This window comes from Canis lupus, chromosome X (assembly GCF_003254725.2).
Source record: "Canis lupus dingo isolate Sandy chromosome X, ASM325472v2, whole genome shotgun sequence".
NCBI classification, from domain to species: domain Eukaryota; kingdom Metazoa; phylum Chordata; class Mammalia; order Carnivora; family Canidae; genus Canis; species Canis lupus.
In genome coordinates, this window is record NC_064281.1 from 57578677 (window position 1) to 57597187 (window position 18511).

General features: G+C 36.0%; 1 long non-coding RNA gene across 20 annotated transcripts in view; it reads right to left on the reverse strand.

The window, feature by feature from the left end:
• The window catches only part of LOC112671863 (uncharacterized), a 170540-nt gene that overhangs the window by 127919 nt on the left and 24110 nt on the right, over positions 1–18511 (reverse strand). For all 20 annotated transcript variants that reach the window (XR_007409299.1, XR_004813114.2, XR_004813113.2 and 17 more), the window contains 2 exons: positions 1680–1800; positions 977–1112 (listed from right to left, as the gene is read on the reverse strand). This is a non-coding gene — a long non-coding RNA (uncharacterized LOC112671863). The remainder of the gene's footprint in view (positions 1–976; positions 1113–1679; positions 1801–18511) is intronic.

Sequence of the window (18511 nt, forward strand, 5' to 3'; positions counted from 1 at the left end):
TTCTGTACCCCCACCCCCAGAAATCATCTAGCCTGACCTTTTCCTTCCTCCAACACAAATCAAAGAATACGCACAAAATACACTGATTTTTAATTCTTGTTCTCAGTTTCCTCAACTGCAAAATATGGAGATTGTATTGAATGGTCTCCCAGATCCTTCTTACCCCAAAGAAACTCAAAGAGTTTCTAAACCTATGTTTTTCCACTTATAAAATAAACATGTGAAGTCTGTTCTTCCAAATTCACAAAATTTTTATAAGGGCCAAATAAAACCATATTTCTGAAAGGTTTCTAGGTCCTATACAAATTTAAGGAATTACTCCTGTAAATTAAGATATACTGGAGGAGAAAAAAAAAGATATACTGGAGGAGATATATTGTAAATTAAGATGTACTAGAGAAGTAAACTCTGCCATTCATTTAATGAGTTATCTTAACAAATTTATTCAACCTCTCTGGGATACCTCAGAGACTTGTAGTGATGATTAAATGGGAACATGTAAAGTAGGCACACAACATGTAAAGTAGGCACACTCAGTTTCAATTGTCCTTATTGAAATAGTCAGAATGCCAGAAATAAATGTGACCTTTAGTGCATGCAATCCAACCTCTCATTACAATGCAGAAGATTCTCAAATTCCATTCCAAGTTGTCATAGAAACCACTAGATATCACTTCCAAGAATATTTTCATCTTTGGATGGCTCCTAAATCTGATTATCCATTAACTAGTACTGCCTTCAAAAGCAGCCAAAATCAACTATTCCTGACTCTATAAAAGATCTGAAAACAGATGCCTAAAGTCTTTATTTTGGACGTATTGTCTCCCACAATCTAAATAGCACTAATTCCTATAATGCTTCTCATGGATATTATCCAAGCTCAAATCCCTCTCAGAATTCCAGATGTTCTCTAGCTCCCTTTTGGAGGGTGCTATTAAAATTAAAACAGAACCATCAAGTGGAATAGGACTCTTACCTCTCTGATTCTAAACTTTTGTAGTGAGAACACAAGTTAGCCTTATATTGGAGGGCATAATGGTCTTCAGTGGATACATATCCTGTATACAATGGGCACTGAGTTCCCAGAAGCTTGCAGGATGGAGGAAGCACTTCTAAATGGGAAAGAAGAGGGTCAAAGGGATGCTGACAGCACTAAAAATAAATGGCTTAGTACATCATTTCCCTATTATTAGAAATCACCTCTGTAATTAATACAAAACAAGGATATGGAACATTATCAATAATTCAGACTCCTAGGGCCACATGGAAGAAATGTTACCATCATATCAAAAACTACATTTTGTATGACCTTTTTTTTTTAATTTTTATTTATTTATGATAGTCACAGAGAGAGAGCGAGAGAGGCAGAGACATAGGCAGAGGGAGAAGCAGGCTCCATGCACCGGGAGCCCGACGTGGGATTCGATCCCGGGTCTCCAGGATCGCGCCCTGGGCCAAAGACAGGCGCCAAACCGCTGCGCCACCCAAGGATCCCTGTATGACCTTTTATACTGAAGAATCTAGTCTATGCAGATGACATCTTCTGTACTTTTCTCAAAAGAACCTCAGTTCCTAGGACATCTGCCTATTTCTTTCAGAAACTAGGAAAAATATTGAAGATAAGAAGTGTAATAGACACACATTGATTATTTAAGACCTGAATAAAAGGAGAAACATACCACATTCATGTATTAGAAGATTATAAAGATGACAGCTCTTCAAAAATTAATCTGTGCCATTCCAACTGCAATTCTAATGGTATTCATGGTGAGGACTTGACAAGTTGTTTCTAAAGGTCTCCTGGAAGAATAAGCACATGAGGATAAAGACAATTTAAAAAAAATTAGTGTACCATACTAATCACAATGTGATAAAATATACCTTAAATATAATTTTATATGTAATTATAAAGATATATAAGCTTACATATTATATGCTTTATATATAATACATACATAATTATATAACACATATGTCATGTATCTATGAGGTAGTTCAGACCAGAAATGAAATTCTTAACATGAAGAATCACAGTAAATAACTATTGGGTCAGAAAAGAAATGTAAATTATGATCAAACACACTTAACAAACAACAAAACAAAAACACCACTTTTGAGATTCAGCCAGTACTACATAGAGCCTGATGTTCCCTTATTTATTAAAAAATAATGAAAAAGAATTACTCAGTAAAGATGACAAGCATAATGGGAGTTAAAGGTGAAAAGAGGACAGAAAGAATATGTGAATAAATAACAGCCAAAACTCGCCAGATCTGATGAAAAGTATTAATCTATATACATCATGTAAGAAGATCAATGTATACCAAAAGGATAAATTCAAAGACATTCAAATCAAATCTAGACTCATAATAATCAAATGGTCAAAGTGACTTCAGAGTCTTGAATGCAACAGAACAACTACTCATCATATATAACGGATACTACATAAATTTTCATAAACCATAGAGACCAGAAAATAGTGGGATGATTATATTCAAACTACTGAAGGAAAAAGAAAAGAATGCTGACCAAGAATTCTGTATCCAGCAAAACTAATCTTGAGAAATGAGGGAGAAATTATGACATTCCCAGATAAACCAAAATTAAAAACATTCAGTGCTAACAGACATGTCCTACAAGGGATTTGTGTTCAAGTGTTTACATTGCATACAAATGTATGCTTGTATAATAATAACAGCACAAAGAGGGGAGGGAACAAAGATATAGTGGGGCAAATTTTGTACACAATTGAAATTAACTTGGTGTTAATCTGAAAATAATTATTTTAAGGTAAGATACTAATTGAAATACCAGAGCAACCATGAAAAAAATGTTAAAAAACACAGTAAAAGAAACAAAGGAATTAAAATGGTAAGAAACTTCTTAACATAAAAGACAGTAGTAGATGAACAGGGAAACAAAAAGACATAAGGCATGTGGAAAACAAATAAGAAAACAGCAGATATCAGTCCTACCTTATCGGTGTATTTAATTATATTAAACATAAATCTGGGCAGCCTGGGTGGCTCAGCGTTTTGGCATCTGCCTTTGCCCCAGGGCGTGATCCTGGAGACCCGGGATCGAGTCCCACATCAAGCTCCCCACATGGAGCCTGCTTCTCCCTCTGCCTGTGTTTCTGCTTCTCTCTCTCTCTGTGTCTCTCATGAATAAATAAAATCTTAAAAAAACCCCAAAAAACATAAATCTGCCCCACCCGTGTGTCTCTCATGAATAAATAAGTAAAATCTTTAAAAAATTAAAAAGGTATTTTATTAAAATGGAAGGATCAGTCCATCAAAAAATATAAGCACCATAAACATACACACACACACACCCCTAACAAAAGAGCAACTAAAGTAAGAAAAAAAAAGATGGAAACAAGAAAAAAATAGATAATTCAGCAATAACAATGGGAGATTAGCTACAGGTTTGTCTTTTATTGTTATGGTTTCAAAAAACCAAATTTAGTTCCCCCGATTTTTTTTTCCTATTCTTTTTTTCATTTATTCCTATTCCAACTGTATTATTTCCGTCTTCCTGATTCACTTGGTTTAGTGTGTTCTTTTTAAATTTCTTAAGGAAGTTTGCTTATTGATTGGAGATCTTCATTTTAATACAGGTAATTACAGCTACAGTATATACAATTACATACTGTGTGTATATATATATGTTTATGGTGCTTATATTTTTTGATGGATTGATCCTTCCATTTTAATAAAATATCCTTTTTAATTTTTAAAATATTTTACTTATTTATTCATGAGAGACACGCGGGTGGGGCAGATTTATGTTTAATATAGTTAAACATACTGATAAAGTAGGACTGATGTTTGCTGTTTTCCTATTTGTTTTCCTAGTGTCTTATGTCTTTTTGTTTCTCTGTTCATCTAGTACTGCCTTTTATGTTAAGTAGTTTCTTTACCATTTTAATTCCTTTGTTTCTTTTTTTCCCTTTGTTTCTTTTACTGTGTTTTTTAACATTTTTTTTCATGGTTGTTCATGAAAAAGAGAGGAAAAATCTCAAATAAATATGACCAGGAATAAGAGAGGAGACATTACCAACCTTATAGGAATAAAAGAATCACAAGGAAATACTATATAAAAGTGTATGCCAATTAGATATCTTAGATGAAATGGGCACATTCCTTGAAAGACACAAACAACTGAATCTGACTCAAGAAGAAAAATCTAAATAGACTATAAAAATACATTAGATAATCAATCCATAAAAGTCCCCAAAAGAAGAGTCCTTGAACAGATGGCTTTAATGGTAAATTCAGTGAAACGTTTAAAGATTTAATACCAATCCCTTGCTTAAAGTTCAAAAAAATTTTGAGAAGGAAACTTTTCAACTCATTCTATGAGGTCAGTATTAGTCTGATACCAAAGCCAAAGATAAAATGAGAAAACTACAGAGCAAGCTACCTTTTGAGTACAGATTTCCAAAAACGTCCAGTATAACACTAGCACACTAGATCTAGAAACGAAAATGATTATATACCATGACCAAGTCAGATTTACCTCAGTAAAGCAAAGTTGGTTTAATATCTGAAAATCAATGAATCAAATACACTGTAGTTACAGAATAAAGAGGAAATCTCATGATCATATCAACAAATGTAGAAAAAAAGCATTTGATAAATTTCATGACAACCACTCTTGATTTAAAAAATGAAAACCTCAGCAAACAACAGAAGGGAACTTTCTATACTTGACAAAGGACATCTACAAAAAACGTATAGCCATCATTGTGATTTATGGGAGAAAGTAAGTGTATTTCCACCAAGACCAGGAAGACTGCTCTTGCCAATACTGTACAGGAGATTTTTAGCCAGAGTAATTAGGCAGAAAAAAGAAATAAAACTCAATGAGATTAGAAAGAAAGAAGTACAATGATCTGTATTTGTAGGGGATATAATCTTATACATAAAAATCCTAAGGAATCTACCAAAAAAACCATACCCCACCTAATATTAAAACTATTAGAATAAAAAGAAGCAACTCTAAGCAGTTCAAAAAGCTTAGAATACACAATATCAATTAAAAATATTTTTACTTCTATATACTAGCAATGAACAATCAAAATGAAATGAGAACAATTCTATTTTCAATATCATAAGAAAAGCAGAACATTTAGAATACTTTTTTAAAACAGAAATGCAATACTTCTTATCCTAAATATTACAATGTTAAAGAAATTAAAGACTAAATGAATGGAAAGATATCCCATATTAACAGACTGAGAGAGTTAACATGGCAATATTCCACAAAGCAATCTACAAGTTTAACACGACCTTCATCAAGATTCCAGATATTTTATAGCAAGTGACAAAATGATCCTAAAATTCATATGGAAACTCAGCATCCAATAATCATGAACCAAGTTGGAGGATTCATATTTCCAGATTTCAAAATTTACTACAAAACTAAAATAATCAAAACTGTGTGATCTGGGTATAAGGATATAGAGACAAATGAAAAAGAACTTACAGGCCCAAAATAAACCCCTGAATTTCGAATCAATGAATTTTCAATACAGGTGTCAAGATAATTCAATAGGATAGTCTTTTCAATTAGTGGTGGTAGGACAATTAAATATCTACATGCTAAAGGATAAAGTTGTACTTCTACCTCACACCACATATAAAAATAAATGCCAAATGGATTAGACTTCAATGTAAGATAATGGTTTGTTTCTTTGTTATGACACCAAAATCAAAAGCGACCAAAAAATAGGTAAAATGGATTTCATCAATATTAAAAATTTACATTCTGTAAACAAAGTTAAAAGACAACATAGAAAATGGGGGAAAATATTTGCAAATCACATACCCAGTAGGAGTCTATTATCCAGTTATATAAAGAATTCTCACAACAATGAACAAAAAGACCTATAACCCAATTCTAATGAACAAAGTATTTGAATAAACATTTCTGCAAAGAAATACAAATGGCCAATAAGCAGATAAAAAGTTGCTCAACACAGAAATACTAGTCAAAACCACAAAGAGATACTTCACATCCACTAGGGTGGCTATTATAAAAGAAAGTAACAAGGGAGAAGGGAGTAAGTTGAAATCCTCATACACTGCTGGTGATATTGTAAAATGGTGCAGCCACTTTAATAAGGTTTGTCAAAATTACAACATTAAAACAGAGTTGCCATATTACAAAGAAATTCCACTGCTAAGTGTATGTATACCAAGGGAAATGAAAATATGTCCACATAAAAACTTGTATGTGAATGTTTACAGTGCTATTTATAACAGACAAAAGGTGGAAACCCAAATGTCCTTCAACAGATGAATAAATGAAATGACGTTAAATCCATAAAGTAGAATTTATTCAGACATAAAACGGATGAAGTATGAATATATATATACTATAATATGGATAAACCACCAAAACATGCTAAATGATAGAAGCCAGACATAAAGGCCATATATTCCATTCAAATGAATGTCTAGAATAGACCAATCCATAGGGACAGAAGTTAGATTAGTGGTTGCAGAGATTGTGAAAGAAGAAAATGAGGAATTACCACTAATGGGGCTTCTTTCTGAGGTGATAAAAATGTTTTACAGTAATATAGAAATGATGATTGCAACAATTCTGTGAATATACTAAAAGCCACTGAAATGTGGAGAGTAATCTCATAGTATATGAATTATGTCACAATAATAATAATAATTCTTTACAAGAAGTTAGTTGCCATATTCAGTCACACTGATTAGCAGGGTTGCTAAGATAGACATTTAATCTTATTACAAAATTGAGAGGACACTTGTTAGCTATAACTCCATTGACTGGTTGCCTCCAAATAGTGGTTACCAGTATCCTGGCCATGAGTGAAAGTAAAGTATTAAGCATCAAACTGCCCGGTAATAGGCATAACATGTAAACATGTAAGCAAAGATTAGAGATAAATACCACATGGAGATCAGCCCTATCATTGAAATGTTTTCATCCACTAGGAGATGTAAGTTTTCCATGACAGTTTTCCATGATTTAAGTTTTAACATCATGAAGTCAAAAGATGATCCCATATTATAATTGGGCTAAATAACAATCTAGTAGTGAAGTAGCAGAGTCAAGACTTGACAAAGAACAGTCACTAAAAGAACCTCAAAAACAGAAGGTATGCCTACATTTGACCACAGGTGGTAAAAAGAAAAATCTCAGCAGGATCATATCTATAATACAGAGGAACTGCTGAATCAATAACTAGACAGCATATATTTCTGGCAGATAGGAAAATATGACAACTCACAACCAAACAAGACAACAGAATACCAAAATCTTCTTAATGTGGAAAAACTCTGAGACTTACCAAATATATTTGAATCATCTTGGTGACTATGGTTTAGATTAATACTATTCAACAAATGATGGCTCACCATGATAAAATTCTGGGTACATTTTTTGATTAAGTGAACAATGGCAGCAGTATTAACAACTTACGGACCTATGGTTTCATAAAACGGCAAATAACAGTACTTCCAGAACCACTCAACCCATAGGTGGCAGATCCTACCTAATACTTAATGTTTTACTAATAGACAAAATCCCAGGCAGTCAACTGAAGGGGCAAAGGGCAGCTAAATAGTTAATACTGTTAGAATAGCAACACTGAACTAAAGGTAAACCATGAACAGTTATATACATGACACATTATAATGTGCTGAGCAACATAGGTGACAACATTAAAGCACAATAATTTGCAGCAAATTCTTTAAAAGCCTCATTGTATTGGTATAGAATTGAGGGATTCTAAGGAAATGCAACTGGAAAATACCCTGAAAAGTTGACATGTAATGCCACCCATAGAGAGACAAGGCAGAGTGGACCATGAGAACTCCATAAAGCCACACTGCTATTTGTAAGTCTTGAGACAACATCGTCAAATAAAGGAAAGAGGACTGAAGTCATAGTATAGGACATTAGTAATACGAGTTAGTGTAAATACATAAATATGTAAAAGTATAGCTATCTAGGTTTTTTATATATCTATCATAGTGTCTGATGAGAATGCCAAATTTCCCACAGAATACTGGTATCTGATAGCAAAACTCTGTATTATTGCACTATAAAATCCAGTTAATGTCTCAATATTTTGAAAATGGGTGTCCAATCTGTAACCTTATTGGGTAACATGACTGTACTATTTGCCCAGGATGGAAACAGCCCAACTAGGTAATAGGTTTTCTAAGTAAAATTAAACACTGCACCTAAAAATATAGTGACTGGTGTATTGCTATGTGTTTATATGTATATGAATGAAAAATCAAAAGCCCTTAAGATCCAACAGTCTTTTTTTAAGAAGCAGCAAATTTTTACTAAAATTTTACTAGGAAAAAAATGTTTACTAGGTCTAAACTTTGGAACAGAGCTGTGCACTAGAAATTTCCAAAGGACAAGGTCACAATTACATACAAAATATTTATTTGCTTCTCATTTGTCCACAAAGACACCAAAACTGGAAATTCATTACAACCATATACATGGCAAGATAATTATTTGCTGAGTTTAGCTGCTGACCAGGTGTTAAATCCTGTCTGAAGAACGAATTAAGCTAGAAAAATAAAAGCCACACCATGTCTGAGATGGGCATCCTATTTCAGGACAGCAATTCTCCAGAGGTGGCTGTTGGCAATACAACAAAGGAGTGTCTACAAGAGCATACTTAGGAAGGACAGATGGATAATCAGAAAAGAGGCATGGCAGCAGCACACTTTCAAGAAAACAAAATGTTCCAAAAGCATTTATTAAAAAATTGCTAGGCTTAGTTGCACTACCAATGTAGGGAATTGGCTATAAAATCTTAACTTTATGAAAATTTAAGTAATATGTCTTAGGCAGGAGAATGCTTGAAAGGAACAATGGCTACTAATAGTAAGAGATGTTAGGCAATTCTAATTTCTTATTAGTATTGAGGTGTGATGGGAGGTACTTCACAATATGCCGAGGGGTCCTAGAAAGAACCATTGTATGTATGGGTCCCAGACTACTGGGAGACCTACCTTTTTTAAAAAAAATAGATTTTATTTTTTTAAAGATTTATTTATTCATGAGAGACACACACACACACACAGAGAGAGAGAGAGAGAGAGAGAGAGAGAGAGAGGCAGAGACATAGGCAAAGGGAGAAGCAGGCTCACCATGGGAAGCCCAATATGGGACTTGATCCCAGGACTCTGGGATCACGCCCTGAACCAAAGGCAGATGCTCAACCACTGAACCTTCTAGGCGCCACTAAAAAAATAGATTAAAAAAAAAAGATTTTTACTTACTTGAGAGAGAGAGCAAGAGAACTTATAGGGGGGAGAGGGAGAAGCAGACTCCCCGCTGAGGAGGGAGCCTGTGGAGGGGCTTGATTCCAAAACTCTGAGATCATGACCTGAGCCAAAAGCAGACATTCAACTGACTGAGCCATCCAGGCACCCCAACCTATGTGTTCGGATTCACATACTCTAGTAAAAAATAGGAAGGGAGCAATGAAGGTAAACTAACCTTAATTTCTGAGCATGAAATCTTCAGGCACAGCATGGGGGGGGGCTTCTTTTAATCATTAAAATGGCCAAGTAGCGGAAGTGTATTCATGAATCCCACCCACACTCCAAGGACATGGTAAAAAAATATATATTCCTCCCTTCTTGCGGAAAGCTTGCCCAGTTTATAGTTAACCCATGCATAAAACCAGATGCTTTTCATTTAAAAATGCCTGTTTTTTCCTTCTCTATTTTGTGGAGTCTAAAACTGACAACTCAGAAGCTGGTTTTATTCCCATCTCTGCCACTATCACTTTTAAAGCTTAAAATAAACCAAATCTTTTTGACAGGTAATTGATGGCGAGATGTGAGCCAGGAAATGAAAGGGAACCTTTCAGGGCCCTTTTAAAAGCCAAGCACAGTAAAAGTACCTCATCCAAGGGGCAGACAACTCAATATAGGGAAGGTAAAAGTGAACTGGCCATTCTGGCTGGCAGTTATCAAAAATTACCTTTACCAATGTTTGTGGGCATTAAAAAGCATTTTGGGCTAAGTGTACCACAAACAAAAGGCACCAGGCTTATCCTTCCTCCCGATGAAAGCAGGGCTAGTTTTTGTTCATTTTATTGCAAAACTGTTCTGGATTATTCTTGAGGTCATTGCCCACAACATCCTGCTGGCTAAAAGCCACCTCACTACATTCTTTAAGATTTTATTATTTATTTATGAGAGACACAGAGAGAGGCAGAGACATAGGCAGAGAAAGGAAAAGCAGGCTCCATGTAGGAGCCCAATGTGGGACTTGATCCTAGAACCCCGGGATCACATCCTGAGCCAAAGGCAGACGCTCAACCACTGAGCCACCCAGGCGTCCCCCTCACTACATTCTTTACCACATGCTCTCATTCTAAAATAAGCTATGGGATTTCTTAAATCTTTTATTTTGGAATTTTATCCAAGATCTCCTTACACACTGCACTACTGCACTTAGTTAAAAGGCACTAGGGTAGTGAGTCCCTGAGATGAACACCAAGCGTTCAGTAAAGCAGCATCTATCTGGACAACCTTCTGGTCCTGATAAGTAGAAGCCAGTCAAAGTACAGCTAAGCCAAGGACATCCATTCCAAAAGACAGTTGGAATTTCATCAATATATAAGAGAACCCTTAGAAGACCTAGGGCCTTGTTTACATAGTATACCACTCCCAAGGGAACAAACATTGGGTGGTGGTTCCCACTACCTTGTAGAGGCATTCTTATCTTTGAAGAATACTGGCTTCCTATCTCAGGTAAATACAGTTTCAGCTTCAATTCAAACTTCTTAGTAAGTTTACTTCTCTTAACCTTATCCTCCAGTATAAACCATAGGAACTAAGAAGTGCTTAAAGTCAAGTTACTGAAGCAGATGGCCCACAATCTAATGTCTGTAGTTCTATTTGTTGCTTAAATATCCTGTAAGATTTTTTGAAGCATGAGAAGTCCACAAAAAAATGTTAAGATCTTACCACACCGAATTCCCCATTGTAGTCCTCGACTCCTCTCCCATCAACCTCCAAATTCAACACTGTGGTAGGACACAGCCTGGCCCATCAATCTCATAACGCACAAGACAGGGAAAGGGAAGCGAGGATGCTCAGATATAATGGAGGATTCTCAAGTTGGGACTTGACTATTCCAAGATGATGGTCCACAAACTTTTCAAAATACTGAGAAGTTTTGGAGTTATAAACTGTGATGTGGCAAAGGAATAGTTTTTTTCATAGTCACTGCTCACAACTACAGTGTCTACTAGATAGAGCTGGGTAACAGAGCTGCAACCATCTCTGACTTTGGGGGCACATATTAGGTGACAAAAACCTGTGCCCCGATTCCTACAGGATATGCACCCTTTCTTCCATGCTGCCCCAAACATCTCTGCTGCTCCCCATCACACTGATCTCTGCTGCTCCCCATCCCACAGGAAACCACTTCTCCCCTACTACTCGAGGGGCCTAAGTGACCACCAGAAGTGGTTCCTGTCCCAGTCCTTGGATTCACCCAGTTACAGAACATCACTGACCCACAAATAACATAGAACCATTAAGGAGACAGAGGTGAAGCTGGGCCTTGACAAGGAAATGGGGTGATGTGAAGATGGCTGCTGGGATCACATTTCTTCTTGGACTCTGATGCTTGATTTCTTTAGAACACTGCCTCTCTTCTTTGAAACAAGATCCATCTGGATCCTCCATCCCCTCCTCTTCTTTCCCTCTTGTCTCAAACCCTCAGGCCCTCACCCCTAGGCATCTTTCCTACCCAGTAACTCAAATAAAAAGTCCTAATAGCATCAACCTGCATGACTGGAAATGTTGACCAGCTATTCACTATGCCACATTTACTCCCTATTTCCCTCCTGTTTTTTATTAGATGGGAAGCCAAGATTCTAAAAACCCCTTAAACATCAAAAGCAAAAATACTGGAAGGGCTCACATGGTTTGCTTCAGTTTTTAACTGAGCCCAAGGAAGGCTGGACAAGCTACCCCAAACCTCAGCGTTCACACATAAAAACTGCTGAGGCCTAATCACGCAATCATCTATTTAGATGTAATACTCTATAGACTATGGACTTGTATTCCTTCTCTCAAACTGCACACCTCTACCTTGAGGCTTGGGAGAAGCACTGTCCAAACCAAAACAGCTCTGGTAGTGACAGTGACCTAAAAGGACTTTGGACCAATTTCAATCATCTTCTGATATGTACACCTATCCTATAAACTCCTCTGACTGTAACTATTACACTGGCCCAGCATTTACACTTAAAAAAAAGAAAAGCCAATTCTTGGGTCGCCTTGGTGGCTCAGTCTGGTTAAGCGTCTAAGCTCTTGATTTTGGCTCAGGTCATGATCTCAGGGTTGTGGGATTGAGCCCTGTTTTGGGTTCTATGCTCACCGGGGAGTCTACTTGAGATTCTCTCTCTCCCCCACACTCGCTTGCTCTAAAATAAATAAGTATATATATTTTTAAAAGGCAATTCTTAAAAAGAGTTACTGATCTTCCTAGGAGCACAGTCACCACCAGATACTGAAAAGGACCTTTTTTTTTTTTTTAACTCACAACTGAAGCATCATTTTTAAAAAAGAGAGCCTACAAGAACAGAGACTTTGAGGCCAAAGTGCCTGACTGTGACATTTGGGGGCAATGTTACTAAGTGTAACTGACCTCAATTACCTTATATGAAAAAATAGGAGATAATTATTAGAATGTACTCCTGAGCATTAAAACTGAGTGAATGACACATACAACAGTGTGTAACACTTATCACGTGTGCTCAGTTAAAGTGAACTATTGTTACCAAAAGACTACTATAGAAAAAGAATACTGCATAAAATGGAATGCTGCTGGGATCCCTGGGTGGCTCAGTGGTTTGACGCCTGCCTTCGGCCCAGGGCATGATCCTGGAGTCCCGGGATTGAGTCCTGCATCAGGCTCCCTGCATGGAGCCTGCTTCTCCCTCTGCCTGTATCTCTGCCTCCCTCTCTCTCTGTATCTCTCATGAATAAATAATACAATAAAATCTTTTTAAAAAATGGAATGCTGCCTTTCTGAAATAGAACAAATAGATAAGAAGTAATTAAGAAGTACTGAAATGAGAAAAAAACAGTTGAATTTGGTAGGAAGTGCTGGAAAAACTAACTAAAAGGGTAAAATAATCTTATGATCATTAGAAGCATATCATTCTGTGAAAGAGAAAGGAACAGGGGCAGCCTGGGTGGCTTAGCGGTTTAGAACCGCCTTCAGCCCAGGGCCTGATCCTGGAGACATGGGATCGAGTCCCACGTCAGGCTCCCTGGATGGAGCCTGCTTCTCCCTCTGCCTGTGTCTGCCTCTCTCTCTCTATCATGAATAAATAAGATCCTTAAAAAAAAACAAAACCCTGGCAGAATTGACACAAAATAGAATAATGAAAAAGGTCAAGATGGAGCCTATTTTAGTAAATTGCTGAAGTGAGGAAGTCAGGGATCACAATGCATAGTCATTATTGTGTAGAACCAAGAAATTTGGAATATACGAAATTGCATCACAAATGAATCTAAATATGGACAGGCAGCAAATGGCCACAGCTATTAGTGACATTTATAATACTTATAAATCAAAATAATTCCATAACTGTCACAGGAAAAGAGTTAACGACAGAAACCAGTGAGCCCCAAAGGAGACTCAAATTATGAGAATTTAGTATTTAACATATATAATTTTATTTACTTTTTTTAACATATAATTTTAAATGAGTAAGCAAAGGATAGGTTTTCAATACATAGTACTGGATAAATGGCTGGCCCTTTAAAATCAAATGTGAGATTATATGATGACTGACATCAAAATATGATACAAATGCAGCAGTAATTTTAATTAAACCATAAAAATACTAAAAAGAAGTTCAACTTGTAGAGCTACTCATATGATGGGTTTTCCTTTGACCTACAATGTCCTATATTATATTCACAGATTTCCTAAAACTGAACCATCCTTGCACTGCTGGCATGAATATCACTTTCCTGTATACTACTCATGAATTTGCTTGTGGATTCTTCTCACCAAATTTATATTTGGGTTCTTTGCTTGTATATCACTACCAGAAGTTGGTCTACAGATTTATTTTTCAGTTTTTATCAGGCTATTTTTCTACAATATGCTGACTTTATAACGACTATTGACTTATACATGCAGAGACTATCTCTGAAATTAGTAACAATACTTGTATCTGGAAAGAAGGAAGATTGAGAAAAAAAAAAGAAGATTGAGGACTAGAAAACCAGAGGTGGAAAGGAAACTTTTAACTATATTAACTCTAGTGCAAATTTAATTTTTTTTTGCAAATTTAATTTTATATTATTTACCATGTGCATGTACTATTGTTTTTGAAAACACTAATAATGTATGAGAGTACAACTGGAACATTTCAAAGGATATCCAGCAACCTAATGAATCAAATTATTAAAACTACATACTCTTTACTCATAAATCATGATATAGAATTACTAGTGCAACTACCCAAAAACAACTATATAAGATATGTAAAAATATAAATGTGCAACACATTGTTTGCATTTAAGGGATGATACACATAGTATCATATATATATATGTATGATACTAATATATATGATACCTATATATATGTATTATAGCCATATTAATGTTTATTCAACATTTAATGAGCATCTACTACATGCTGGGCAGTTTTAAGAGTGAGAATCACAACATTCTAAAAGGACAAAAATCCTCTGTCTACAAATGCACAAATCCTTGTATATATCATCAAGAAGCTTATATATCAGCAACAGCAACCAAATAGCCACTAGGTTACCAAATCAATCAGGTGTTCTACAAAAATACACCAAACATGGCAGGCCACCTTATATAATTCCAACCTAACCAGTCTCGAGTGTTAATGCTTAGTAGACTTCTACAAATTCTAAAATACCTTTGACCTCCAGGACTCTGGTAGAAATTCATTGGTTTTAAGAGATTCATATGACCTATTGAAAGTGGTGAAGTCTATAGCTTACATTACAACGATGTAATTTCAGATTCAGGCTATAATGCTTAGATAATATAACAATTATTCGATCCCAGGTACTGACAGACATATCATGTAGTCTCTTAATTAGAAAATAATCCCAAAGTATCAAATTACCAATTAAAGATCAGTCCCTAAAATTACTACTTGACCCCTTGGGATCTTTATTTGGCCTAATGTCAGAGGGACCATTCTGGGTCAAAGAAATGCCCAAGCAGAACTTAAGTCAGACACTTAACATTACTTCAACAGGTTTTTAAATTTCTACAAAATGAAAATAATCTGGAAATTACTCCAGGTTACCAAAGTACCATGACTCCGAGAGAAAGGAATGGATGATGACCAACAACAGCTTAACATGAAATAAAAATGGACAAAATTTTATCTAGGGACATCACGAAGGCTTCACTTACGATAGGACATGATTGCTTATGCAAAATTACAGTAATTTTAGCAGAACACCTAATGTACAAAATCAGGTCTTCTGGAACCTCTAAAAGTTGAAATATATATATAGTGCAAAGTCCATTGTGACAATACCAGAAGTTCTTCAGAGAATAATAAGATCTACCAATGTTAGCCTGCTTAGCTGTTTCCAAAGTGGGATTCTACCTTAGTATGTCACTTTGGTAAAAATTCCCGAGATACAACGTTACAAAGTCTTCCTGTCCTTTCTACCTTGGCTTTATATCTTCTATACTGTTAGGCAACCTTCCTACATACCTTACACTTAACTCTATTATACTTCCCCTAGCTTACTGAACTCTGAGAAAACTTAGAAATTACTACATGCACAGGTGTATGTCCAGTAGCCATGGCATGGGAGGCACTGAATTTATACAAGTTGAACAAAAAGCTAGTCAAGTAAATGAGAGACCATACCTACAATTAAAAAAAAAAACACATATTAGGGACACCTGGGTGGCTCAGTGGTTGGGCATCTGCCTTCAGCTCAGGGTATGGTCCCGGGATCCAGGATCAAGTCCCACACATCAGGCTCCCTGCGGGAGGCCTGCTTCTCCCTCTGCCTGTGTCTCTGCTTCTCTCTTTCTGTGTCTCTAATGAATAAATGAATCAATCTTTAAAAAAAACCAACACATATTAAAGACCAGTAGGTAAAAGAAATCAATAGGTCAGTGAATACAATCCACTTAGAAATATACACAAATATATGAAAGTTAGAGCAAAAATTAAAGGTGTATTTTGTCACTGGAAACTTCTAAACGTATCAATTCTGCTACCTTCCCCCTCCAAAAAATTATATATAGAAAATCCTTGCCATTATCCTTGGATGCACCCACCCCATTCCCCCAGCAGCAACAGGTAACCACTTTTATATAATCTGTTTTTTTCAAACATAAGCATGTATATTTCACTAGTTTCACTTAAAGACATTCCAGTGCCAGACTGCTTCCTCATTCATTTTTACCTAGTATTCCACTGTGTTAATGTACTAGTTTATCTAGTCCCACATGGATGGGCCCCTGGATTGTTTCCAATCTTTTGCTATTATAAAACATTCTTTAATGTTACACAGGCAATTTGTTTCACATTTTCAGATATGTAGGATAATTTCTAGAAGAGGGGCAACTACAATTTTGATAAATATCTCCGGACGTGCCCTCTATAAGAATTATACAATTTTGCTCTACAACAAACATTCCATGAATGCCATTTTTCCCATAATTCCTTCCAATAAAGTTCTCAAATGTTAAATTTCTTTAGTTTTATTTTACATTCCTCTTATGAGATTGAACTTTCTTTCATAGGTTTCATTGTCGTTTGTTTTTCTATGCATTGTCTGTTCAGGCTCATTGTTCATTTTAAACTATGGTTTCGCAAGTATGACTTGGTCTTGGCATTTAGAATTTGCTTCTAAAAATACATCCAGGGGCTCCTGGATGGTTCAGTCAATTAAGCATCTGCCTTTGGGTCAGGTCATGATCCCAGAGTCCTGGAATCAAGCCCCGTATCAGGCTCCCTGCTTGGCCAGGAGTCTGCTTCTCCCTCTCCTTCTACCCCTTGTCCCTGCATCTGCTCTCTCTCTCAAATAAAATCTTAAAAAAAATACAAAGTCAAACACGTAATATTTCCAAGTTGATTAAATTTTATGTCATGACATTTATCAATCCTTTATATTAAGAATTTTGCTTTTGGTATTATGAAATGATGGACAACCTTAATATCCTTAATATTTTAGGTACTCTTTAAAGAATAATATTTTAATGTTGTTTTAGAAGTGATTTCCATTGTAATAAGCCTGTCTTCACTTGGCTTCTATGGGAAGTTTCTGTCTCCCGAGCCCAAGACTAGTATTCCCAATTCCTGGCTGACTAGCCTAGGAGAAAGGGTCACAATGAAAGGCTTACAACTGATAAGCACTCAAGTTTTAATATGCATAGCCAAGTAAGAACTAGAACTGGATCTACTTGGTGAGGAAGATAAATCATGAATAAGCATTCTGGATACTAACCCTTCATTGGATACGCCATTGGCAAATTAATCTTCTCCCATTCAGTGGGTTGTCTTTTAGTTTTGTTGTTTCCTTTGCTGTGCAGAGGCTTTTTATTGTGATGCAGTCTCAATCATTTATTTTTGCTTTTGTTTTCCTTGTCCAGGAGACCTATCTAGAAAAATGTTGCTATGGCCAATGTCAGAGAAATTACTGCTTGAGCTCTATTCCAGGATTTTTATGGTTTGAGGTTTCACATTTAGGGCCTTAATCCAGTTGAGTTTATTTTGTGTATGGTGTAAGAAAGTGGTCCAGTTTCATTCTTTTGCATGTAGCTGTCCAGTTTTCCCAGCACCATTTGTTGAAGAGACTATCTTTTCCCCATTGTATATTCTTGCCTATTTTGTTGAAAATTAATTGACCATATAATCATGGGTTTGTTTCTGGGCTTTATATCCTGTCCATTGAACTGTGTGTTTATTTTGTATCAGCACCATACGGTTTTGATTACTACAGCTTGTAGTATAACCTGAAACTCTTGAATTGTGATACTTCCAGCTTTTTCAAGATTAAAGCACTTTGGCTATTCAGAGTCTTTTGTGTCCCAAATTTTAGGATTGTTTGTTCTAGCTCTGTGAAAAATGCTGTGGCATTCTGATAAGGACTGAATCTGTGGGGCAGCCCCAGTGGCGCAGCGGTTTAGCTGCGGGGTGTGATCCTGGAGGCCCGGGATCAAGTCCCACGTCGGGCTCCCTGCTTCTCCCTCTGCCTGTGTCTCTGTCTTCTCTGTCTCTCTCTCTCTCTGAATCAATTAAAAAAAAAAAAAGGACTGAATCTGTGGATTGCTTTGGGCAGTATGGGCATTTTAACGATTCCTGTTCTTCCAATCCATGAGTATGGAGTATCTTTCCATTTGTGTTATCTTCAATTTCTTTTATCAATGTCTTATAGTTTTCAGAGTATAGGTCTTTCACCTCTTTAAGTTTATTCCTACGTATTTTATTATTTTTGGTG